This window comes from Xiphophorus maculatus, chromosome 10 (genome assembly GCF_002775205.1).
Source record: "Xiphophorus maculatus strain JP 163 A chromosome 10, X_maculatus-5.0-male, whole genome shotgun sequence".
NCBI lineage: Eukaryota > Metazoa > Chordata > Actinopteri > Cyprinodontiformes > Poeciliidae > Xiphophorus > Xiphophorus maculatus.
The window spans coordinates 8,466,626-8,493,826 of record NC_036452.1 but is presented as its reverse complement, the minus strand read 5'-3'; the positions used below and the strand labels follow the sequence as shown (position 1 = coordinate 8,493,826).

The window sequence follows — 27,201 nt, the reverse complement described above, 5'->3', positions numbered from 1 at the left end:
TAAAAACTAATCAAAGAGTCAAAGTGACAATCAGTATCAGAAAACAACACCAGCACAAAAAAATAAAAAATAAAATTAAATAAATCGTGTCCCTTAGAGATGACAGGGCAACAAAGTTAAGTTTGTTAGAAGAATCACAGCTAAATGTTGTGACTCAGAAACAAATACAGTGGCATTCATGGATTCTCTCCTGCTTTCTTCTCATTTTCACTGATGGAAAAAACAAACACAAGAAAGGCTACCCTAAGAGAAAATAAAGCATTGATTTTGCACACGGTAGAAGACTCCAATCAATAAGCTCAAGTAATTCTCTGCACAAGTTTAATGGCTCGGCTGTACAGAGGGAGACAAGTGCTTTGTCTGAAAATTATTCCTGTTTTTTACTGCGTCGGCAGAACAAATCAAACGCAAGCAGGATTGTTTAAAGAAGCAGCAGCTCTGTTCATGAGGACGGCCAAAGACCCAAGGTTCTCACTGCACAGATCTCTCTAAATCAACCCAGAAAGTTGAATGTGTTACCCACTTTGTAGGATCAACAGAGACAGAAGAGAGGAAAAGTGAGGTGGGGGAGGAGGGCAGGCCATTGGTAGAAAGGGTCATGTTGCCCACCAGCAACTGACCTTCTGGTGAAGTCCTGACCTCTGACCCTAAAGACTATCAAGGCTGCAGAAACAGACACCGTTTCTCTCCATGAATGGGGGGTTGAGGAAAGAAAAGCATCGGCATCTTTTGAAGTAGTCGTTGAAAACTACACGCTTAAGGCTGCGAAGGTGATCTGGTGCTTTTAGACACCAAACAACTCAACTAATGAGCCAACGTCTGAGCACGTGGAGAATCCAAAATACTAAACTACTTTTCTCCTCTTTCATTTCCATCTGACTCGAAGTTGGAAGAAAGAAAAAAAAACTCTTTCCACCACCTGTAGAATGTTAAAAAGCATTGACCCACAGATTCGAACACTCATTAAGATTTTTAAAGAAGAGAACTCTGCGAGAACCCTTTTCTCAGATGTTTCCCCTCTGTCTTCAAATGCCATATCAACTTCAGGAAATTAGCCAGTTCCTGTTGCGGAAGAGAAAGAAAGCTGCGAGTCCAAAGTGAATGCAGCACAGCTTGTTACTACAAAACATTTCATACCTCTTTCTACAACGTGACAAAAACAAAACAAGCTTCTCCAAGTGCATGAGTATGTTTCTTTCACAATTAAGGTTTAACAGGAGCTGTACAATATATTGAATTGCAGTTGTTATCACAATTTCATTGTAAGGCAAGGTCATTTATTTGTACTGCATAGTTTGAAAAACAGGGCAAATCAAAGTGCTTTGTGCATGTGTGCAGCATCACAATCAAAAAAGACTGCTGGGACGCAATACTTAGTATGTTAGAATATTTCATTTACCATGTAGCTAAAGCTCAAGGAGAGTCTTCATTATGATGATGAAAAAGGAAGAAAAGAGAGGAAAAAGTAGGTAGGATTCAACAATGATGTCATAATTTCGTGTTTTTCTAATGTTCAGCTGCTCCATTTTCAATAAAAGATATATAATTAAAGAATTACTCAAAAAAATTGACTGGCGACACGATTCGGCTTGAAAACTTTAACAGGGACTCAAAAATCTGATCCTTTTCAAATCTGTAAACTCAAAATTCTTAACAGCTGCAACACTCTTCAGAATGGAAGTTACTAGTAAAAAAGACTCAAAGTTAGGGCTATTTAGCATCAGGGAGTCTCAATATGAAAGGAGGGAGAAGTGGATGAAAGTATCTATTTAAAGGACAACTATATTTTCTACAAAGACATGTTCATTCTGGTTATTCCAACAAAGGGCTAGATTTAGCAACTGCTGGTCATTCCACTACTGCTGTTGAGTTCCTAAAGAGAAACCAGAAAATGCTAAAATCTGCATTGCCATGTGAAAGCTTTAGAAAAACTGCAGTTTGTAAATCGACTGAAATGTAAAACCGCAAGAGATCTTTAGATGTAAGGGCTTGAAACTGACAAGTTACAATGTACGACATTTGTCCATTGTGGGACATACTGGAATTGGAAATGTTAGTAGTCTTTTCGACTGCTACATTTTTCAAGGGGACCGTTGCTGTTTCAACTTGTATTACATTGGTGATCATGCAAATCACTCATATAAAGGTAAAGCAAGTTTAAAATCTTGTTCTCACACATTGTATGACATCCCCTTACCTCTAATATAAATAATTTACGACCTCTCACAGAAGAAAAGCTAAAAACGTGTTTATCATATAAGTAAATATAAGACTTACTTTTCAAAGAGAAATCGTAATGACCAGAATTACAACTGGCAGGTCAAACCTTGCACAAAACCGGAATCGTATCAGTGCATCTTTAAATAAGAGGCTCATCTTTGTAGCACAACCACACACATTTTGAACTTTGGGACTCAGAGCAACTCAGCAGCTGACAAACACATGGAAATTCCCTGAAGTTTGTTCTTTGCCAATAATATAGCCATTAGGTCCTTTAATATCCTCTGGATGAATTGCTTTCCACCCTTTATATACAGCTTCTGTCCACACATCAGGACCCAATCAAAGTTTGTTCCTAGTTATGACAAAGACTGGGCCAGGCTTGAAGCAGCAACATGTCCCCAGGGAAATAGAAAGAAGCCAAATAATCAAAGACAATCCGGCACTTCCTGCCTGCTATCGATGGAGAGCATTTAAACGGGACCAGCTCCTGACTGTGATGAAGTTCCTTCCTTTAACCAAACCTAACTCAAACAGGATTACACTCCAAATGACACTCTATGTTTAACCATGAAAGAGACAACAGCTACGCTGTTAGGCAAAAGCATCCAATGGCACAAATCAATTTATGAGGCAACTGTACCAAAAAATCTTCTTGAAGTGAGAAACGATTCGGGCTAAATCTGGAAAACTGCAGGGTCTGGTGCAACTGGAATCTGCACAGTGTCTCTTTCGGCTCTGTTGACCGGCAGCCGTCCAGGCAGACCTCTCGCCTGCTGCAAGTGAAATTAGGTTAGGAGAAGTCATTTGTCTTTAGTGGAGGGTGGGCGAGGGGGAGGGGAAAAAAATGAGGCTAAAGAGGTCATATCGAGCAGGAAGGCTGCAAAGGGGAAGGAGTTCATGCAGACTAACATCTGTGATATTTCTTCACTTCACGCTCGTTCTCCCATCCCCCTAGCCTTGGGTGTGCCAAATGCTAAGGTGGGGCCTACAAAAACAGCAAGGAGTAAGGGTATTTTTGAGGGAAGTATTTTGAATAGGGCTTTCAGTCATGACAACATGGACCCCTTTTACAGATTAACATTTTCCAATAAAATATAAAGCAAACATGAATGTGTAAACTGTCCATCCACCGTTAAGTGCTACAAGTTCAGATGAACCAGCTTGCAGTCAGTTGAACGTGCAAATGATAAAATTGCTATGGTTCTCTGTTAATCAGCAGAAGATCAAACTAACTCTAGCTTGTCAACCTGGATGAAAAAGTAAGATTTATGATGTCTTCTCTTTGAAGTCATAAAATTAGATTCCTGGATCTGTTCAAACAAGCCAGTCCAATTCATCATTCGGCAACAGTTTTCAAAAACAACATTTAACAACCAGTAAAAAGCAAAATCCCAATGTAATCACGTGTTCAATAAGTTCCTTCTTTTCAACGTGAGATTGCATTGTCTTAACACTTGCAAGACTTTGGAAGGAAAAATAAAGACCTAAAATCTGCTCTGGGACTTTGTGATTCCATTTGGTTGTTTTTAGGTTCACAGGTGATTAGATGATCGAGAACAAAAGATGAGATTGTGAATTGTTTTCCAGGTTAACCCGATCTGGATAAGGTCAGCATATATTAACAGAAAAAGAGCTGGTAACCACTCAGAGTGCAGCGTTGTGTTATCTGTCAATCTAAAAGTAAGTAAAAACTATAAATGCATCATAAAATTGTCTGGTGACAGCAGACACTTTATTTGTAATGTGATCAACTCCAAACAAAAACCCAAATGCCAAATTTTTTGCCCAATTACTTAATGCAGCACACAAAGCGCTACTACAACACCACCAAGTATTTATGCCGTTACCAATTTAGTAAGGCTCAAATGCTATGCTCAAAAAGATCGATTTAATCAGTTCCAAGTGTTTGCTAAAATCTGATTTATTTTTTGCACAAGGAATAGCTCATTTTAATAAGAATGCCATCAGACTCCAGTGTTAAAAATTTACAACCCTGGCATTATTTTTATGAATTGTTGAGCAGTCAACTCAGGTAAATGTATGACAAGCTCCATCAGCAATGTTGGTTATATTTCTTTTAATCATTGCTTACTTTTGAACTTGCAGCCATACGGCAAAAATTGAGAGTTTATCAGACTTGACGTGAAAGCTGGATGCATAGCAAAAGGACCATTCAGAGATTGTCTTGCAAAGTGTCTAATTTAGAATCGGATATCAAAGTAATCTGGGTATGATTTGAAAAATTTGACTTATTCTTGTTGTCAACAACAACAAAAAAAACCAACTATAAAATCCTGATTTGGGTCATTCATGAGTGGAAAAAAAAGAGCTGCCTTTGACTGCAGTGTAAATGTAGCCACATTTGTACTCTTTTGATGTTTTTTTCTATATTTCTATGTAAAAAATGAATAAATAAAACCTGTGGAAAGCAAAAATGTTTGTGTTTATGTTTAAAAAAGAAGAGTGTGTTTCTTACAGTATATCGCAATATATCTGTAATTCATACAGTATTAATTGCTAACCTAAGATGCTATAGAACATTCTAATAATCCACTCCAGATTACTTTATCAAAAGACCAGGACTTTCTGGTCCCTTTCAAAGAAAACTTGTCACCTTGCCATTGTGTCGAGAATGTTAACAGGCTAATATAGCAAGCAATGCTAGTAATGAATCTCTGTCAGTAGAGCAACTGATTATCAACTAGTAATGATTTTACTTAAAACAATTCACTCTTGAAAATGGGTAATGGGATTACCGACATAAATTAACAAAATTATAATAAAATAACAATAATTAGCTTAGTCGCTTTGCAAGGAAATGAGCAAATTCCAGTAGTTTTCCAACTGGGACCGTGCTTCCAAGTTTTGAAGTAAATTGAACAAAGAAAGAATCCAACTTCACTGTAGTGGTGGACTTTTTTCAGGCTTCTTCCTGGGAAAAACACAACCACAAGATGCCTCAGCTTGCATGATGCATGCTTAAACTTCTTTGGGCTTTCCCCACTTCACCTAAGACACATTACACACAGAACTATGTACAAACAAGAAAGGGCTTCTGAGCTTGTTATCCTTTTTTAACGAGAGAAGGCAAACAGGTAAAGGTTAGCCATCATGTAAACAAGTCTTCATTTAGGTATGCTCAGACTCTTTAAATCTTATTTTAACTTTTGTCAAATTGCTATTTTGACCCCTCCACTGGTAAAAGCATCAATGTCTCCTTAGGCCATTTTTGGTGTTTAATCGGAGAACATTCCCCCACGTCTTCCCTTCCATAAGCTACCTGCTGGCTTATAGAAGGGTTTCTTAGTAGCTTTCTTTATTAATACTTTTTAAAGGCAGAGTTAAAGTAATATAGTGCTTAAAATAGACCTTCATAAACCTATTAAACCTATAAAGTTGTAATTTTCCATAGTTTTAGAACTTCTGATTTCAATTAGATCTATAACTTCTATTTAAAACATCCTTGGTATAACATGTTCATACAATTGTGATCTTCACATTAATGCTGATATTATGGATCCATCAGCTAACTTGTTTAGTGCATAAACTGAAATTGTTGCTTTACACATATTTAATAAATGATTCTCATATTTAAAAGGCTGAGACCTGTAAGTGATCATCAGAAGTGTTTAAGATGAATTCTCTGCCTAATTGATTAATTGACTAATAATTTCAGCAGCACTAACTGGGAGTGTGAAGTGGTTTTCATCTTCTGGCTAAAATTTCTTTCTGAATGATCAATCCCAGCCCCCATATCTCTAGCCTCTCCAGTTTCAGGACAAGGAGGAGGAGGAGGACGGTGAAGCACTACAACGCTTGGCCATTGCTGCCACCTTGTTCTTGTGTCTGGAAACATTATTTGTCTGCTGGCTCAGATGGTGCCTCCTGTCTCCAAGATGAGACCACCCCTTCTCTCCCATTCTGCGAGCCTATACCATTCCCCCTCCCCCACCACGGTCGGGACAACCCCACAGGGGAGGGGTTGAATTTAATAAAGCCTCCCTTAACCACATGCTAAAAAGGTATGCAAATGTGCAGGTCTTTCTGCTTTTCAATATACCCCCCCACCCAAACCCCCACACTCAAGCACAATCCAACTGACTGCTCTTCTCTCTGAGCCAAAACCAAACACAGAGGGAGAGTTTGGCTGTTTGTTTTTAAGAGGAATGGATTATTTTGTTAGGACTGCTCCTGGGTATTTGATCTGAAAAGCTATTACGATGACTGCGATTAGAATTAATTACATTACGAGCAACAGGAACTGAGAACAAGGTCTTCCTTGTAGAAAGAGCAATAATAAACGCACACACACACACACATCCAGCAGCGGGATGAAATTAATAGTGCCACAAAATTGGTAACCTTAAGGCCATCTGTAATAAATACAATAATGAAAATTAAACACCCCAGCATATGCGTGCTGTAAAAAAATAAAAAATAAAAAAATAAATATAAAGGCAAAACAACATTGACTTCTCCAGCCTTCCTGCGGCAGCTTCTCCTCTTCACACATATCAGTGATCCCTATCTAATACAAAGGGCTCAGCCTCTGTGTGGCTGCCGTGATGACCCGTGCTCATGAGGAGGCGAGAGCTGATCATTTTGTTCCGATGTAGTGAGCCATGACAGGCAGCAGGGCAGGAAGGAGGGGAAAGGGAGGAGAGGAAGGCCACAGAGGGACCCACCAGGACCAGACCGAGGAGAGGGAGGTGGAGGGTGGGGACGGGGGGACCAGCCTTTCCTGCTGCTTCCTTCCAGTGCTCTTGGCCAGCTGAGCAATCAGGTCACCTCTCTTTCCCATGTCGCTTCTGGTCAATCCCCTCCCCACCCCCACCTCCACCCGTCCACTCCATCTCCTCGCAGAGCCACCGCAGCTTGCAGCTGTTCTGATTCTTCTTTTGATGGGATTTTGTTTGTGCCTTCTTGTTGACCAGCTCCCTCTCTGCCTAAACAAATGCAAACATGACGAGGGCCCATTAAAATCATCAGGATCTTTCATGTGGGAGACACGCAATAGAGGAGGAGCCCATCACAGGGTTGCTCCCATGCAAACACGAGACTGTATGCAAAATCTAATTTGTTCCCTGGAGGTCTTCCTTGTGTGATTACAAAAAGTGGAAAACACCTGGGAATACACCCACAGAGAAGAGGAGAGGACTTTAGCCTTCAGGTAAAAGGTTTAACAAACAGTTTTAAAACCACAAGAAGATTTCCATTATACTGTTCCAATGGGTTAAAGTCCCTTAAATAAAATGCTGGATTAAACTGAGTCATAGACTAGCTGTGTATTCCCTGCCGATCTGTTGCTGCCCACTACATGTCACGTGGCTGAAAGAAGAAGACTCCTACACTTTACCCTTGTATGCAATCCCACCTTTTATCTATAATGGAAATAATTATTGCTTTGCTATGTCAAATAAAAGCAATTCAACCATGTTATGCATTTTTGTTTAAAAGTGTTTGTCAAAAACCATCCTCTACCAGATTGTACAAACACACAACCTCGCATTCTACCAAATGAGTTTATCTTCTGTTTATTTTCTGAAACTACACTTTGGACATGTCTAGACTTCTACGTCTATGTCCATTATTTTTTTTGATTCACATAACCACATGTCCATACAGTAAATTACGAATAGATTGTGGAAAACCACCGATGGCAAGTACAAAATATCTTTCCGGTTGGTACAAATGGACATATAGTCATTATGAAGCGTTAATAATAATAATAATAATAATAATAATAATAATAATAATAATAATAATAATAATAATAATAATAATTTTTAAAAATGGCTGCAAACTACCAAAACTCCAAAAATTGTGAAATGGCAAAGAGGTGCAATCACTTCCTAGAGAGGCTGATACTGATTTTAGGTTTTTGTTTAACGTTTGATAGGCCTGTTAGGATTTTGAAGGATTCCCATTATTAATTCTAGAAACTATAGCAAGAAAGGTCCTTAATAAAGGCATCATTTAAAAAAAAAAAACAAATCAAGCTTGTTCCTATTTATTAATATATGAAAAATCATGATTTTATCAGTAATTGGCCTGCTGATCACCATCCAGATCCAAATTAGGGAACATTGTCTGATTCAGATTTACACCCTATAAATTTGGGCTGATTGTTGTCGTCACTTTCTAACTACAAATTTCATCATGCTTTATTAGCATTTCATTTAATACATAAAAAGTGCATACATGAGAAAATTCTGGAAATTCCTGGCCCATTTTTGGTTGATTGTTGCATCTCTAATTCTTTCTTGATGGCTATAATACAGTTAAAATCTCATCTTGGCCCCATGCCTGTTCCAGACCACAAAATGCCCCGCATTTCTTCTTCACTCTCACAAGCAAAGGCTAAGGAGGAGAACAGAGAGTACAAGAGCTTGCCTTCTGACCTCCTGCAGAACCCATCAAGTATGGCTAGCTCTTAATGCAAAAGCAGGAATTTGTACTGTAAGCAGAGCTGAATCTACGCTGAAATATGTTTTAAAAAAGCAAAATACCGGCTTCTTCCTGGGGGCGTTTGAGGAAAATCTACTGCAGCACTCACTCTACGCCAGGAGCAGAAACAGACGGAGGGAGATGAGATGATGCTGGTTGACAGTTAATTCCCAGCTTTGATTCATCCCAACGCGGCCACGAGGAAAACTCCCTCGTACTCCAGGAGAGAGCTCTGGCTGGAGTCTTTATGTAAGAGACAGATTAGATCATGTCTTGGCCTGTTCACAGACCACAGATATTTACATTATTGGCTCAAATGGCATCCAAATGAGTGCATAATACCCTCATTGAGGACAGAACAGGGCATGCCCACAGCTTTGGTACATTCTCTCCGTTTTAAAAAGAGATGAACAAGATATGCCCAGTCTTTCTTCTCAGGTAATGGATATAAAAATGAGCAATCTCAAAAGATTAAGTAAATTCTGCCAACACTGATCCACTGAAACCGAGAATGAGAGATAAACAGATTTCGTCGGCATGTTTAGCAATGTGACGCTACTGTTTCCTGACCTTGAAAAAGCTGCCACTTATGAAAAGCTGTTTTGGTATGAGAGACACTGATTATAGCCCATTTCTAGGCCAGCACATAATCAGTGTCCAAGTTCCAAATCAATGACCTACTTCCAAGTACACACACACATGCATACATACGCTGCAAGGCAAACTCTCTTTTACTAGCTTAATGTGGAGAAAGACGGGAAAATCAAATCTGGCCGGCATTTTTGTTTTGATCTGAAATCTTATCCAAGAGTAGATATTTAAAGAGCCAAATGAGGGCAGTGTGATTTCATAACAGCAGCGTAAGGCCCTTCGCAGAAATGGGACGGTGGCAAGTGGGGTGGGCCGGGTCAGTGGAGTCGCCAGCACCGGAGATTTACCACTGAGAGCAGTTTGGATCTGACCTGGATAAAGTGCAAAAATTCTGGCTTCCGCAGCACTCCTGCAGTGTAAGGAAATGTGAGCAGTGCTTAGTGAGGACAGAATTGCACAGAGCGTAGCCCCAGCATGGCAACTCTTAATCCAGCGCGGTCTATTTACAAACCAACCCACCCCCCAAAAAAACTCCACCTACCCATCCAACACTGCTGCCTCCAGCTCCCCTCGAGCAGATCCAGCATCACACACCCATGTGCCATTCAGCCATGCAAACCGGTGTGAAGCATATTTAGTCGCCTATAACCAGAAAGGGGCTGCCGTTAGATTTTGACAGCATGATATCCCCGAGTAATACCATGGTTTCTCCAGTATCGCAGTGTTTAACACAAAGATTTTAAATTATATTGTGTGCAGGATTTGTACTGCCAAAGAATGTTTGAAATGTAATAATTGTCAGCATGTTCAGCGGATTTGTTGGAGTCTCCTTGCAGTAGATTCTCACACCTGAAACTGATGACAGCACCTAATATGCTAAAGGCAACATAGTGAGAAAAATGTGGATTTTATAGTAAAGGCTATACCTCCTCCACATCCTATGAATGCAAGTTGGATATTGTGTGTGTGTGTGACATTTGGTTTAATTATTGGTCATTTATAAATAAACTGCACAAAATGTGTGTTATTAATATGCATAAATATATATACACTGCTCAAAAAAATAAAGGGAACACTCAAATAACACATCCTAGATCTGAATGAAAGAAATATTCTCATTGAATACTTTGTTCTGTACAAAGTTCCATTTGCACAACAGCAGGTGAAATTGATTGTCAATCAGTGTTGCTTCCTAAGTACACAGTTAGATTTCACAGAAGTTTGATTTACTTGGAGTTATATTGTGTTGTTTAAGTGTTCCCTTTATTTTTTTGAGCAGTATATATATATATTTATTTTCTTTTTCTCACCCCCATGATGCAGCATGGCAGTGGCAGCAAAATAATGTGGGAATGCTTTTCTTTATCTGGGAGAGGCATGGCTTGACTGATGGATGGAGACAAATGCAAGCGATTCCAGGAGAAAACCTGCTACAGTCTGCAAAAGAGATGCAACCAGGGTTGAGGCTTGACTGAACTCATGCCATTTTGCCCAGAATGACTGGGCAAAACTGTCAGTCTTTGAATGCACCGAGCTGGTATAGGCATGCCCCAAAAATGTACCACACTTTTGTCAAAAGATATTGAAATAGTTTGCCAATTTTATTCTGCTTCACAATTTCGTGCTACCTGGTGTTGGTTTATCTCATCAAATCCCACGTTTGTGGTTGTAATGCAGCAAAATGGGGAAATCAACAGCAGATCAAGATTTTTGCAAGATATCTGCTAATGATTTTTAAACTTTATGACTCAATGTCTCAAAACACCTTTCAGTAAGTTAGAAAAACCTTTCAAATCCATTTCCCATCACTTTTGAGCAGCGCCTGACAGATGTGTGAATTGTGAGTAAAAACATCCACATAATTGCAGGTATGCTGTGTGCACTTTGGCTTGCTTAAACGTTAAGAATAAGCTTAGGGTACTTACATATTTTTAAGGCAATCCTGGGGTGTGTTGTTTGAGCCTGCCGCTTGTCTGGAAAGCATTGATCGACGTAATGACTTTAGTGGAAAAAAAACTCTTTCCACAATGGACAGCTTTGTATTGTGGTGTTCTTGTTATCAGGTTCAGACAACAACGAAGCAGAACATGAACATGCCAGCGACTAGAGTAATCCCTCCCTTTTCCTCCTACATCAGGTTTTGTCACCGAGTCAGGACAAAAACCCATTATGCTCAGATAATATACAAACAAATCTATTTTTCCCCATTCATGCATGGTTTCACAAAACTATTCCTCAAGCCCAGAGGAGCAGGCACAAAATTAGTTTGGCTGAGCACAGGCCGCTAAGAAACAAAGTGAGAATCATCGACCGTGGAAAGTGATGGTAAAATCGTCTTTTATCAATGAGAGGACAGACAGAGTTAACTATTCACCCAGGATTTATCACAGGAGACTAAATGAATGACTTCCTTTCTTTTTGCTGGTCCTCAAAGGTTAAATGGGTATATCCTGTCAACCCCTTTCCCCAGTTCAACCATAAACATGGCCTTATTTGGAGCTTGCACAACTCCAGATAGGAACTGTGCAACTTAGAGTCAAGTAAGGTCAATTTAAGTGGCAATAGTTCAAATTTAGAGTACAAGAAGGAGGGTTGTTTTGGTCCCAAAAGCCAGAAAAAGAGAAATCAGTGTTTAAATTGAGCACATAAGCACATAAAGAACATATTTTTCACTTATAGTGTTTAGTTCAGACAAAGATCTGAATCCAGAATATATGAGGATTAATTGAGGAAATGGAGATTAGGTATATCCCCAAAAGAAGCTCCACGTTACAATTCCAGCTATTGAGTTTCAATATTCTTCTTTTTTTTCCCAAATATGTAAAAACAAAGACGAAAAAACAGCAATGGAAAATCCATCCATTTTCTGTACACCCTTGTCCCTAGTGGGGTCGGGAGCAATGGAAAATACTAACAGTTTTTAGTCAGATGGAGGATGCATGGCCCAACATTTGAACATTGTTTTGCATAACTTTGCTCTTTTTGTACCCAACTTTTAGGTCATCTGCCAGAGAACGTTTTGTGTCAGCTGCATCTTGTCTTCTACCTGCCACAGGGACATCTCACAGCCAACACAGGTTTACAACGTATTAGTTGTCAAGTGGCAAGCTATAACTTATTAGTTAAAGCAATTTTCTGTAATTGACTCATATTTTGCCGTTAGAAAATATATTTATATGGATAAATCATATCCACCAGGAACAAAATGACACCATTCTGCTCTTGAAGTCCTGGTTTGAGATTTGTTGCAACTTGTTCTTGACACCTAATTTTGCACAGAACTTTGTTCTTGCGTGGTGTCTGACAAAATGTATTATGTCTAAGTGATCCAAAATGAGACCCTGTATGCTGTAGCCGTAAGGCCATGACGAGATATTCTGCACTTGAATTATTGTAATACATGACATGTCCTGGTCAACCTTTTCCTTGTTGTAGCCACTTTAAATAAAAGAGTGAATCTCTTTCATTTAAAGAGATTCATGGTGTGAATCTCTGGTGTGCCATGTACAGACTTTAGTCAAAACTTTGGTTTTAAGATCTGATGTCTTGAGTCTTTAGAGCATGAGTCGGGTCCCAATACATAAAAGCACAAGTATGAGTCAGGTCTAAGGTCTTTGGAGTGTTAATTTAAGTCATATTATGATAAATCAAGTTTTGAGGCTTTCGATCATAAGTCTAAGTCAAGTCTCGGGTCTCTAGAGACAGTCTGAGTCAAGTCAAGCAAGAGTCTTTCAAAAAAGAGTCTAAGGCAAATATTGAGTTTTTAGAGAGAGAGAAAAACTTAAGTCTTATTCTAAGTCAAGTTTTAGCTGTTTCGGCCAAGGCCAAGTGCAGTCAAGTCTTGATTCTTTAGAGCATCTACATTCACATATATCATTTAAACAGGGTGTATTATGTAAAGATTGAATGCACAGCTATTCGTTTGAATGACACACAAGTGTTGTAATCATATTCACAGGGAAATAGCATTGATTAAGTGTTTCAGTGACTGTATTATATATGTTATGGCTACAAAATATGCTTTATAGATAAGTTGTGTGTATATTTCAATGTTTTAGTCTACTTCTAACATGCTTAATGCGAATAATATGATAAAGAGACTAAGGAAAGACAATTTCAAACCATGTTACACTTCCTTATATATTTCTAGCCAACACTACAAGTAGGCATCTTTTCCTTCTCAATCAACAATTAATTGTATGTTTAAGACAGACAAGCAAACCTAAGTAATTGATGATTTATGAATGTTTGTTTCTAACTAATCATGTTGGATCATTACAAGCTTTAACTAATAAACCTTAGTTTGTTGTACCTAACTCGCTTTTACTTTGTAAACCTCTCTAACCTATCTTACCTTGTTATACAAATATACATCATCATTAGATCGTTGGTACTGTTTGTTTGAATAGTGTGACTGGCAGAAAAAGAAAGAGAGATGGAGAGAGTGTGTTTATCGGAGCTCCAGGAAATACCAGGACAGACACACCGGCTCCCCAGCGCTTTGAGCTCATGTGACTGGAAGCACACAGGCCAGATTGTTTGCATGTTTGCTTGGGGGTTGCGATAAGAACATTTGGTTTCAAAGAGAAGTAGAAGAGCATCAAAATACAACTTACCATCTTAGGTCAAAACAGGTTTGGCTGCTGTTTTGTAGTCAAACTTGCTTTTTTTGAGCAAGCAGCTCATTATCACTATTATTATATTTTGCCTTTTACCTCATGTGCCCTGTTACTTGGTGTAGTGCCAGTGTCTTCCTGCTCTCATTGCATTACCATAATGAAAATGCAACTTGAGTCTGTAATCTTGCTGCTGCTCAGCACTATTTACAGTCATTTACACCCAAAAGCTGTAAAAGCTGCAGTTTGACTCACTTTACTCCTGCCGCATGACTCTAATGCATCAATGTGTGTAGATTTCTTTATTTACACTACATGTAGAGTTTTATTATACTAAGGGAGAGATGTAAAGTATAGTGAAAACTGTAGCACCAGGTGATGAGTAGTGACAAGAATCATGAAAAGCTGTCATGTTGTCTAAAAAGGTAATTGAAATCCAATCCAGTGGCTATTATAAAACTCAGAATTTGGATGGCAGCACAGTTTGCTCTCTGTGTTTGTACCTGGCATGCAGCTAGCCAGTTGGCAGGAGTTTATGCTTTTTTTCTGCTTTGATAGCCTCACGTTACAATTAAAATTTCACATAGAGGCCTTTATAGATGTCATTAAGCATGTTGTCCAGCAAAGAAAAAAATAAAATAAATAAAGTACGATGAGCCAGAATGAATAATTGATATGTCGTTTCCATGCTGAGGGGACTCCTCTCATCTAAACTCAACACGGTAACGCTCTCTCATTCGACAGGCTAAAGCAAGGTCAGTGTCTTAAGAGGCCTTACTCTAATATCCAGCAGCAATTAGTGGCTGTGGCGCGGTGGGGTTCACGCCATGCTACTATTTGTTAGGGGAGCGACCACAGGTAGTGATTTCCTGCTAATTTGTGCCATCACTAAGCAAAATGAAGCACTTAATGAGACAACACAGTGGGGATCACAAAGGCTCTGGGTCAATTTTCTTATTTGCCAGTTTGTGACCTCATTTCTTACCCATGTGCAGGTATTTTGTCAGTGTCTATTTTCATTCTGTATCCATGAAAACACACTTTGTATACTTGCTGTGAAACAAGCAAGTATCCATCATGATGCTCCATGATGGATGGAGCATCATTTTGCATTTTGCTACAGTTTCTCCATTATGTATACAGTTGGACTTCAAATCAAATCCACACACTGGGTTGCTCAGTTGGTAAAACAGGCATACCATGTGCAGAGGCTACAGTCCTCAATGTCGTTGTCCAGGGTTTGATTCCCAGTGTTCGGTCATTTGCTGCATGTCTTCCTTTCCCCCCCCCCACCCTCTTTCCTGTCAAATTACTGTTTATTGAAGGCCATGCAAGACAAAAAAGTATAATTACAAAGCACAATTCTGCCACCACCATAATTTAAAAATTTTTCTTTAAATTATGTTAGTTTTCTCTCACTCATATGATGTATGGATGCATGCATTTTTGCTATGTCCAATACATGACCAACAGCAAACTGCAATTAATACTTATATCTTTTTCAAAGCAGAGCAACAGCAGCATTAATATGATTAACTAGCAAACAGCAGAAATAGCTTTTCAACTGGTACAACCGTGTTATTTAATGCTAACTTGCATCAATCATCTCCCTTTTGCAGTGATAAGCCCTTTTATTGGTCCACATTCTTCCTTCAGGACGATGAACTGCATGATTGGAAATGGTAAAACCGACCAGTAATACGCATGAATGTATCCAAGGAAACAGGTCCGTCTGAATCTAAACACAAAGGGAACAGTGAACTGAAACAAAAAGTCCTAATAAAACGGTAGAGAGATGGACAGTGAATGAGCTGGCGTCAACTCCTTATGAGTCAATCCATTGTGAGGCACACAGCACACAAGTCGAGTTCCCAGTGAATCAGAGCAGTCAGCTGCCATCCACCACCTCAAGGCAAAGGGCCAGTCTAGCACAGGACTGCAGACATGTGACCAGCTGTCTCACATAACCACAGTTACTGCATTGAGACGGGGACATGGACAAAGAGCTCTCAGATAAGTTTCTATAATGCATTACCTTCAGAAATATTTCAGCAGGTTGTCTTGGTTTGTTCGGCTCAGTCGGTTTATATACTGCTGTGATATACGGGTCCAGATAGCAGGTGTTTGTAAATCTATACATAACTCTGTCTTGTGATTTACAGTCCGCTGTCAGGAGGGTGCAGTGACATCAATACTGCAGCAGGAGTTTGTCTGGGGCCTAGATGAGGACGCCAAAATACCTCCTTGCTTCTTCCCTCCCGCCTTCCACTGACAACGATAGACAGCTCCACACGAGCAGCTGTCTAAATATTACTTTTCCCTCATTCCCCTCTTCATCTTTCCATTCCTTCCCTCCTCTCTCCTCTCCTCTTCAGTCTCAGAGGGAGTGCTTGGCCACTGACCGGCATGAGTTTAGAAGAGACAAATGCTTGACTGGGGCAACTGGGGATGTCCAAATTTGGCACACCGCTGGCATACCGATAGTTCGAAGCAGATCAGTGAAAGGATGGGAATAACTCATCTTGTGCTGACCTGCTTTCAGCGACAACCTGCCACACACACCTGTAGTCTTAGTTGGTCATGATAAAGAAAGTTAGAAAATAGTCAAAGATTAGATTTTCTCACTTCATCACTATTTGAAGCAGGGATTTCAAGTAACTGAATATAAGTATGCAAACAAAAGCGAAGCCTCTTCTTTTTACTTCATTACTGGCTCAGCTAGTTCCTGGTTTGCAAAGAGTCCCCAGGTGCATGAATATTTCATAGCCACCCTGCTGTCTGTTCCCCTCTGCTCAGATTCAGTCTTTCCTATTCCTTCCCAAAGATAGCTCGAACTCCACCGTCAGTAGCACTTACTCTCATCATCATGAGGCACTTATAAAAAGAAGAGGCAGCACAAAAAACATCTTTTTTTTCGCTGATGGCTTAATCATCCAGTTTAACCAACGGGGCTGTCAGAAATAACATCATAATCAAATTGTTTGGTCAAGCAGGCTTGTCTGTCATGAAGTTCAGAGTTTTCATTAGCTTGCTCTCTGTTGTGGTTTCCTGGCAGAATCACGCTGTTTATGTGAATTCTGCCCGCTGACTCCAAGCGCCTCCCTCCTCCTACTGCTGCTTTGAGCAGAATCAAGCTGAAAAATAATAAAATTAAGAAGCGCTCTAAGACCACTTGAAGTCGTGTTTATTCTCTTAATCTGTTCATTTTTAGCTGCACGCCAAGCATACTTGATAATGCTTGCAAACATAATATTTAAAAATTGCAGCTTTAATCAGGGAAAGAGATGCTTAAAATGTTCACCTTGCGGTGTTTATTGCGAATGAAAAGATACTGTTCTTCTACCTGCAGCTTTTATGCTTAAGTCAATAGCTAAATAAAGCTGAAACTGGTGTGAATATCCAAAGAGAACAGTCCATACACTGTACCAGTCTTTTCATGAAGCTTCAGGTAAGCAGGCACGATGTTTTTACAAACCTTTCATGAAGTCTAGTTTTTTAATAATAAAACAGAAAGAAAAACATGAAAAAAACAAGATTTAGTGTTTGTAAGCTCAACATTTCTCTTCTTTTGTCCCAAGTTCTGAATCTAGTTTAGCTGATTAAACTCCATCCTGTGCACCACTTTGAACATTTTAATCTGACTGCCCGTGGGAGACAATGGGAACTTATTGTACAATGGAATTTCAAAACCATTGGCTTTAAAACAAGTTGCTTCATGGGAAATCTGATCTATGAAAGTACCAAAGCGGGGCATTAAAACTTGGTACAAACCACTTTAATGCATATGCATACACACAGTAGATCCTAAATATATCCAACCATGCAAACAAAAAAACACAATTAAAGCTCTTGAACCTTCTTCTAGTTTCTTTGCAAGACTTTTAGTTTGCACTGTTCTCCTCTCATTGTTTCTTGAATGTTCCAGCCATTCAAAAAGTTCATTGAAAAGTACAAGAAACCCTACTTGTTCTGAAAAAGTGACATAATTTACAGAAGTAGATAACCTTTAACTGCAACAACAGATTCTGACACATATTTGTCATTTTACTTTAACAATATTTTACAAATTGGAGATTTGTGATGGTGGTGAGAACAGTGCTGCATCACAGTCCTACAGATCTTTTATTGGATTTATTCAGTTATTCCAAACAGATAATATACAGTTCCTTGCAAAAGAATGCATAACCCTTGACCTTGTTCACATTTAGCCACATAACATAAACAAACTTTAATATATTTTAGTGAGATGTTTTGATAGACCAACATAAAACTACGCTTCCTGCTAGAAGACGAATCACTCTGAAGACTATCGGCTTCTCACAGATTTTGTTCCAGAATTACTCTGGAAGAAGCTCTCTCCACAGCATGATGCTTCACACACCATGTCTTACTGTCTTTCTTGGTCTCCATGATGTGAATTTTTTACTAATGTTCTCCAACGAACCTCTGATGCTTTCACAAAGATTGAATTACACTCAGGTGGCAACTGGATGCAAAGAACTTTATTAAGGTTAATCAGAGTGAAATTGACTGAGTATAGATGATTTGACATGAAAATGAAGACAATTTGAAAACCATGCATCAGCTCACCGGGCAATAATACTTCCAATAGACTAACAGGGGCTGGGCAAGCTCAATGGGTGTGAGTCATTAACAGCACCAGAAAAAAGCCCACTCATTAAATTAATCTGCTTTTAATCACAGAAAACTGAAAATGATTTATATTGGTATCAAGCAAAAGAAGGTTAATTTGGGTAAATTTGAAGAAGCAGCAGAAAGGTAAACCTTTTCCCCAGCCAGCATATGAATGCCAAGTGGTCTTAAATACATTACAGATTGTCATTAATTAATTTGTTGGCTCATGAGGCGCAGCTTGTTCAAGCCATTCATCATGAGCAGGAAATTGACAAGTTGAAGACTTGTCAGAGGGATATCAACTTCAATTTGACATCAAAGGAAGCGAGCACTGCTTCATTTGTTTGGTAATCGCCTCTTTATTTCCAGTGTCTTTGTCTGAGCAGAGCCAGAGCTGATAGCTTACACAAAGCACAGGTCCTACCAAAAAAAAAAATTTGATTTGAACAGGGTCACGGCGACGCGTTGTGTCGCTTTAATGGCTTCTTCATGGTGTGCATCAACTCAGACCGTCAGAGCAGACAGCGCAGAACATCTGCCCTGAGCACACAGGCACTTTGTTCCACCGCGCTCGCCCTGTCAGTCAAACATGTTCTGGCATGTCTCCGACATATTACGAGCGGTCGCGGCCACCTCTGAAGACAAGCTCCGGCACCAGTTCAGGGTGCAAGTGAAGGGATGTAGGAGCACGTATCTATGTCTGTATGTGTCTACGGGGAAAAACGGAGATGACGACACGTCTATTTTTAGTGCGGTACACCATGCTGTGCTGTTCTGTTCCTAGAACAGGCATTCGGGTCATCTGCTACAAGGCGTGCACCAGGATACCTTCGGCTCTGCTCTCTGACCCTCACCCTCCAGCTCCTACAAGACTGGAGAGAAGGATAGTACTTTAGGGAGGACTATCTGCAAATAGGAGAATGTTGTTCATCCCTCTCTGTTTTCTCCGGTGACTAATGGGCCAATAATTCAAGCGTCACTCTGGCATGTTATCTTGTGCTTTCTCGTGGGAATACCACCCTGAAACATCTCTGGTTAGAAATATATTTCTTTTGACATACTCCGCCTTGTAAGGAGTTGTGATGAGCAGGAGCTGGAATAGCTTGGAAAATCCCCATCACTGCAAAGTTATGAGGAACCGTCACCCCCTCCCACCTTGATAGCTGCAAGAAGGAAACCTGGCGTTATCTCTTTAAGTCCAGTTACTAACACAGCTCTTGTCGTGTGCCTTCACCGATCTGATAAACGGCAACAATGAACCTTTGAGTCATGCAGACAGAAAAGCTTTACATGTGAGATCCTGAGATCAAATTATGCAGCGATTCCTTACTGAGATCGAGCGTTGTTGTTCTAGCGTCTCTTACAGAATATATAATGTTCGACAAGTCAGTCAGTGTTCCCTCAGCTTTAGATCTTAATGTTGGCGAAACATTTGTCCTAAACATATGTTCTGTCTTTTCCTAATAAACCTCTCTACAATTTGTCATAATAAAAAGCTACAATCTCCCATGCACTTTTTTGAGACTTTAATTGAGAAATTAAAAGAAAGTACCATATAATTGTAAAACAGAAGATGAATAAAACATGGTTTAAAATTTCTTACAGATAAAAACCTGCAAAGGGCTCCATGTACGACACACTTTTCAGATATTTATTTTCTAGAAATGTGCAACCATGATAATGCACTTTACGTTATTCTTGTTGATTACAATAAACCCCATATAAAATACAGTAACATTTGTGGTGTAACATAGAAAAAATGTGAAAAAAGGTCAAGGTAATTTTGAACAACAATTGCAGAGCATTCATCTAACACTTTCATCTATATTTAACACACACAGACATTGGAATCCCCTGGTGATTATCCTCCTAATAGGCTCGAAGACTGTGAAACCTGAAGTTAAGTAGCAGGCTCTGCTCCCTTTGTTTGCCTTAGCAGGGTGGTGGACATGTGTGCAGAGGCTGGGACTCTGGGGCCAGGCCCTCTATCCTTCCTGTTCAGTTACCAGAGGCCTCTCACTTATCAGTTCCAGATCTCACAAGAACAGAGAGACAGAGAGACCACTGACAGGAAGGGCTTTTTTTTCTCCCCCTGTTTCCTTTAGAGAAGTTAGCAGAATGTCTACACCTTCACATTTCACAGAGAAACTCAGTTACTCATTAGTGCTTCCAGAGAGAGAAAGAGAAAATGAGACCAACCATGAAAACCTTTGGATAAAAATTAAACCCATAAGCTGAATTATCATGAGGGAATTGGTTCATTTTTCAGTTAGAATCGTGTAAAAAACAAAAAGAAAAAAAATCAGAAATTTCAGACTTTTCCAATCTCAGGTTCTCAGTCCTTCAAGTTTATGAGAGAAATATAATACTAATAGTTCCCCATGAATTTATAGCATGTGTTTCTACATTGGCTAGTCTTTAGATACGCAACTTGAAAAACACCTAAACAAGGAAAGAAAAAAAGAGGTGAATGAAGGACACAGGGAGGAAACTAAACAAAGGAGGACACAAATAAGGAAAGACAGAAGAAAATAAAAAGGAAGGATACAAATAGCCCTGTCACAATAACAAATTTTGCTGAGCGATTAATTGTCTCAAAAATGATTGCGATAAACAATAATATTGTTTGAATACCTTTTTACACTGATTTAATGGAAATGACGTAATAATACATGTGATTTCCTGCCAAAGATAGATGCACTATTTTCAAAAGAACACTTAACACTGAAACTGATAAATAAAATAAACAAAACAACCAAAAACAAAAATAAAATGGATTCTCAATCTCCATTAACAAAAAAATTTACTTGAATAAAACCTAAACAACATAAAGCCAAAGTGGAAATAAACACTGCATTCAACCAAAAGAGTGCAGATTATGAAGTCTGTATACTATATTGCCCTTCAGTAATCATTAGATTTAAATAGAGAAGATGGGCACATGGACTACCTGATGCAATAGTTCACACTACAGGTTTTTTGCCCAGATTTCCCCCTTACAACAATCTTAGAACTAAGATTGTCGCTTGCGATTTCGTAACCGATCATCCTGCAGTGTGTGGTGTGTTATGGTAGATCGTTGCTCCGATCTAAATCAGGGTTTTCCCCGACTGGGAGCTTAACGCAGCCCGTTGAATGTGACAGGTATCCAATCAGAAAGCGTGGATTCTCCTCCGTGCTTTCTGAGGGGAAATTACGGAGGGGAATCCCAAACAGCAGACACGGGGCAACCCGAAATCCAGCGGACATTGGAGATGATATGTGGAAACAACATTAATGTTTATTTAACATTGCGTGCAAAGAATATAGAAATGACAAAGAGAGGAGTTGGAGCAAAATTACTACCGCAGTTGATTGCCTGGTTTTAAAATTAGTTAACTGGACTTGTAGCCATTATTTTGTGCCCATTGTTGGACACGGCATGATGGAACCCGATCGAACCGTGGCTAATGTGTGGTCTCTCAGGTTTTGAAAATAGGCCAACAATCGGCTGACGACTCTAAGATCGTGTCGTGTGCGCTGGGCATTACACTAAGGAAATGAGGAAGGGAGGAGTCAGTGGAGAGCACCGGAGTTGAGCCTTTTTTCATTCAGTATCATCAACAGAAAGAGAAAAAGGCCGGAAGAGACGATAAAGCTGATAATTAAAATGAGGTCGATAGTTTTAATTTATTGTGCTATTAATTGATTTATTGTTCATGGCGACAGGCCTAGATACAAAGAAGAAAAAATAATGAAGAACACAAGGTAGAGAGAAAATACACAAGGAAATAAAGAAAGGAAAAAGAAGGGAGGAAGGAAGGAATGGAAAAATACAAGGAAGCAATGAAGGTAGGATAAATATTAGGGATTGAAGGACAAAAGGAGCAGAGGAAAGAAAATGGAGAGAAAGACATGAGCTACATGAGAGAAGCAGAGAAGAAATTATGCTAAGAAAAAAGAAATGAAAAGAAAGACAGGCCATGCAGAATGAGGTAAGGATATCAAAACAAAGAATGTAGGAAGAAAGGACATAAATTATACACAATGAGAATAAACTCTGGAATTAGGAATATTCTTCCATACTCCTGTTTTTATTTTGTATACATATTCAGACCTGGAAATTACTGAAACAAAATTCCATACCTTTCACTACAGTGAAACCCTGAGCAACAACATAAAGGGGAAAAAAAAAAAACTAATCTACTTTACTGCATCCATGCCATCAAACTCAAATATTTTTCCCCACAACAAAGGCTCCAGTGCGAGGGGAAGAGTCTGTCACCAACATCGAGAGAACTGACTGCGAAGCACTCAACGTCATGTCACTATTAGTGTCACATCCCCAACCATCTCTCCTGCTATCACTGCCTATCCTTGCCTGACATTTCCACAATAAGTACTTTGGTTTATCCCACTCAGCTGTGTGGCAGGCAGATGTTTGTCAGGGCACCATATTTCATAGCATTCAGGCAGCTCTAATCAAGATTAACCCTCCTGATACATTCAGTGAGTGTGATTTAGGACATTCTGGATGTCCTAAATCCTAATCCGTGCCTGGGTTGCATCATATGCTGGACAAACCAAATACATACTTACTTCAATAAGTAAATCTCTTTCTTTTTTTTAAATGAATAAGCACTGAGCTACACATTGCACATTGTGACTTCTTGATTTAAAGGATATTCATAACCTTGCAGGCATGTGTGGAAGCTCGGACTATATGTGGAACATAAGCACTTTGTTACTCAGTGTAACACCCCAGGAGGTCCTGATGAAATCAACATGTTCTGCCAGCAGAGCCCACACTGGCCGCATACGACCTGCAGCTATCACATGATTAACAACGAAATTTTGACATGTGGCAGCAAAATCAAAGCTCTTGTTGTTTTAAATTACTGTCTTGACAGACAACACTGAAATCAGTTTTAGTAATAGGCTTGATATTTGATTCCATCTGTAAACTTGTGAACTATTACCAGCCAACCACATCTAATTTTTAGCCATATACTTTGAGAAAACTAAGAATCATCATTTCAGAAAGGGTGGTAAAAAAGTGGCAAAAGTCCAAAGTATCTTCAGAAATTATCGATGAAGACTTTTTGAATTCTTTAAAAGAAAGTCTGGCCTTTGGCTATGGCTTAAAAACTTTTCACAGTACTTTAGTTTGAACAATTTTGTTGTTTTTTTTACAAAGCGACTGTAGAAGCACTGACATAATCAGAACGATCAAATATATTTAAAGATACACTTGATAATGTGTGGAGTAGAGAGAAGAGAAGCAGGTTGAAAAGTAAAGGAGTGACTAGTGAAAGCATACAAGACTGGGTGTTTGTACTGTGCCAAACAACCTGTCTAATACCAATTTAAATCATGTTTATCTATTAAAAGATCAAGATAATAAAACAGTGCAAACAGCCTTCCATTCAATCCATTATCTATATTGGATATCTAGCGGCACATGCTGTCTCACTTTTCTGATTTGTTCACATGAATGCTGCAGCAGAAACAGCTACGGTTACAGCATGGCATTAAACATTGTCCAGTTCCTGGCTATTGGGCATCCTTTCTCTGTTGCACAAAATAGCCATCTGCTATGGGACACTTTGTGCTGACCATCCATGTTGGGGATGTACCATTTTGTAGACAATCAATAATTGAAAGTAATATTCTGTGATCTACTCAGAGTGCTGTAATGCAATGGAGCTATGTGACTTCAATGAATAATATCTACCCACAGGAGGATGCTCAATTGTTCACCTGGTTACAAGGAGAATGTGAACACATAAGTATGAAATAGTTTGTTTACAAGTATAAAATGACAACACATGGGTGTGAAATAAGAGTACAAAAAAGGTGTGACTAGGCTGAAGATACACAATCCTTCAAGCAACCCTAGAGTTGTTGCAAACATCGCAATTGGAAATCAGAAATAAAGATTTAGGATATAGGTAAAACTGAGCATAACCCAGGGGGAAAAGTGTTGGAACCTGAGTCTGAGTGTATGTAACAAATGTAAAGAATGCACGCAGTTATGATGATATTCATTTGCAATAACAATTGTATATCCTGGATCAAATTTAAAATTTGTGGATCCCTTGTAGCACTAAAAACATAAACAATATGAGAAAAAAACACTTACCTGTCTTGTTTCTAATCCTTGATTTTTCACCACAAGGAACCCCCCCACCCATCCACACTGCAGGAGGTGAAACACTCCAGCACTTCAAGTTTTTTGTTCCTGAGAGAAATCAAGACAAAAAGAAAAAAAAAACATAAATCAGTGTGACATTATTCACTGGTCTCCAAACACTAGATTAGCACATTTGCATATTTCTTCCTGAAAAATCAAGTCCACTCCATGACTTCACTTCTTACAGATGCCTTTGAGTTATGAGTGGCCACCATCACCTGGTTGGACAAGGTCCTTCACGCTCTTGTGCTCATGAAGGACGGATCAAAACAGCGGCTGATACTTCACACTATCAGAATGCCATCATAAACATCCAACATGAGTAAGTTTATTATAATGTTACTGTCACAATTCACTCCTAGTTGACTTAAATACCTGATAGAACAGACCAACGCTATGGTCAAGGAGTTTGCTTTAGTCTATTAAAACCGCGAAAATCAGCACATTACTCATACCTGAGGTGAAGACCAAAGGAGTATTTCAGTGAGTTGGTAATTATTTCACCTCTTTGGCCATTTTGTAACTTTTGGTTAGTCTTATACTGTTCAATGTCAGTAATTGGAAGCTTGGTCCTGACCGTTGAATAATTTTTACCCACCTATGGAAGATTTTGTTTGACCACCAACATATTAAATAATATTTTTTATAATTTAATCATTTTCTAATCTTCAATAAATAATATCTATCACCAGGTTATTTAATTTGTCATATTTTAAAAGAGTCAACCAGAATCCCCCAAAAAGTAACAAACCATAAAAGGGTGGAAATGGTATACGGTGCAAAGAAAATAAAATTTTATGTGAGTTTTGAGTATTGTTATGATAATTCACCTCCATCTTCTTTCAACAAGGACTTACAATGGTAAGCAGTTCTTTACATGGGTAAAAATAATTTGCTTATTGGTACAAATTGAAAGCAGATAGGACAAAATGGTAACATACGAGACCCAAGTGGAGGTAAAAGTTGGCAAAGCAGCACATTGACCAAGAGGCTTTTTAAACTAATTATTCAGAAGGAATTACATCACTATAATCAAACTCGGCTAAAAGATATATGTCAGCACTGGGATGAGTTAGGCAGAAACTAAACTCACACATTTTCGAGTCGAGTTTTGTGCTTCTATACAAACTGTAAAAGACAGAAAACCCTATTAGGATGTTAAGTTATTACTCCAGCTTTATATCTCAATAGAAATGGGTATCATTATGGTTCATCCAGTAAACTCTTTTTTTCTTTTCACAAACATCCAAACCAGCTCCTAAAACAACTTAAACTGTTCTTACCATAATTCATACCACAGACCATATGAATCTTAACTTTTATGTTTACAAATTACGCAGCGGTTTGGCTATGTGAGTAAAGCTAGCCATCCAAGTAGTGTAAAATACTTCTAACAGCAGTAAGGATCCTTCGATAACTACAATAAAACAACAGTGATGTGAAATGAGGATTTGATGACAAGCTTTTCCAAACGACAGAAGAGGCTTCAGGAAGTATAGCAAAACTAGTTAAAAACTGTTTAGTGTCTGGGCTTCCGTTTGACATTTGACAATTTCATGATTTTCCATTTGTTTTAAAGCACTACAGCACATTAAAGGAAACCTTGTGCTCCAGACTCTTTGATAGAAGAAACATAGCAGATTCATATACACAAAAAATAAGAAGTTATCAGACTATTGTTGTTTATGCTTCAAAACACAACCCTAACATTTATCTGATTCTTATAGAACTAAAAAAAGTGGATCAGAATACATGTTATTAGTTTATGCATTCATAGTTTGGAAACAGTGACAGTTTTTACTTCAGTAATAATAATAATAATTTAAAAAATTACAGAAAAAAAACAGATTTATAGTATTTGAATTCCTGATCACAGATCAGAGCCTATCAAGGGAACTATGGCCAACTACAATCCTTGCCAAATCAATTAGTTCATCTTACTTAATTTCTGTCTTGCTGTAAAGTTAAGCATTACAAAGATGACTTCTTGTTAAACAAAGAAAAACATAAATATTAAACAACAACATACAATAACTGTTAGAACTTCAAGAAACAGCATGATACTATTCATATACCGCAACGGACCAGTCAATAGTAAATCCAGCTCCTCTCATGGGGAAAAAGTTCAGGTTGTGCTTTTCAGGTATCAGAACTGTAAGCAGAAACCTTTTAAAAACTGTACTCAGCTTTAGTTCATTTTTTTTCTTTTCAAAGATTTCAGATTTTATTTCAACAAAAAGGAAATGAAATATCCTTCTGGTGCTTGCCTTGGCTTCCTGTAGGAGAGTTTTGAAGCGACACTTATTTTGTCCTGTTTGAGTCTCCTTTTCATCAGTCGTCTGCTTTGTGACAAAACAACATGTTATCCATTTGTGTTCCAGAGCCAAGTTTCCTCTGGTTGGGTTGAAATTACAAGGCTAATGTTCCAAATATAACAACTGTCTAAACAACAAGGTGTAGTTTCCCATCGGGCAAGAGAGGGCGGTACCCTTTCGCTTTGTGCTTTCTTTTTAATCC

At 38.8% G+C, this 27,201-nt stretch overlaps 1 protein-coding gene across 2 annotated transcripts in view; it reads right to left on the bottom strand.

The window, feature by feature from the left end:
• zmiz1 (zinc finger MIZ-type containing 1) overlaps positions 1-27,201 on the bottom strand; it is a 124,936-nt gene that overhangs the window by 65,021 nt on the left and 32,714 nt on the right. For both annotated transcript variants that reach the window (XM_023341109.1, XM_023341110.1), the window contains exon 2: positions 24,634-24,732. The gene's annotated coding sequence lies outside the window, so the exon portion shown is untranslated. The remainder of the gene's footprint in view (positions 1-24,633; positions 24,733-27,201) is intronic.